Below are 373 nucleotides of genomic sequence, written 5' to 3'. Positions count from 1 at the left end.
TGGAAGATCCATTTTACAAGCATAAAAAAAGTACCCGGCTAGGGTGACCGTCACTTTAAACAAGTAAAATGTCATCGCCATATCAACTCGAAAGGTCAAAAGTTAAAGTAGTTTTTTTATGTTTAATTTCCCCTTCAGGTTGAATTACTTATGTCAGTGCAGACATATTCACTTAAAGAGATTTTAAAAAGCTCAACTTAGCCCGATACAGAATCGATTCAACATTGTTTTTATAATGTACTTTCGGTCTTTTGGACTGAATTGCGCATAGGAGAACATAAATTTATACCGCGACGGGAAGCCGTTTAGTAAGCTGGCTGCTGGGGAAATGTTTCGATCGTAGAAAATCCAGCAACATGTATTATATAACATT

Source organism: Penaeus monodon, chromosome 43 (genome assembly GCF_015228065.2).
Source record: "Penaeus monodon isolate SGIC_2016 chromosome 43, NSTDA_Pmon_1, whole genome shotgun sequence".
In the NCBI taxonomy this organism is placed as follows: Eukaryota; Metazoa; Arthropoda; class Malacostraca; order Decapoda; family Penaeidae; genus Penaeus; species Penaeus monodon.
Note: the sequence above shows the minus strand (reverse complement) of the source record.